The following is a 246-nucleotide window of genomic DNA, read 5'->3' as shown; positions in this document are numbered from 1 at the left end:
AGCCCTTTAGACGTGTGTTTTCATAAGTAATGAACTGTGGGTGGAATATTCTTTAAAACACATGATGTCATACACCTCTGGAAACTCCTTCAAGACTGTTGGGAAACCATTTCAGGTGACCACCTCTTGAAGCTCATTGAGAGAATGATGCCAAGAGTGTGCAAAGCAGTAATCAGAGCAAAGGGTGGCTTTTTAAAAAAAATATATAAAACATGTTTTCAGTTATTTCACCTTTTTTTGTTAAGT

The sequence above is a fragment of the Astyanax mexicanus genome, chromosome 18 (genome assembly GCF_023375975.1).
Source record: "Astyanax mexicanus isolate ESR-SI-001 chromosome 18, AstMex3_surface, whole genome shotgun sequence".
NCBI lineage: Eukaryota > Metazoa > Chordata > Actinopteri > Characiformes > Acestrorhamphidae > Astyanax > Astyanax mexicanus.
The sequence above is the reverse complement of the archived record's forward strand: the minus strand, read 5'-3'. Positions refer to the sequence as shown.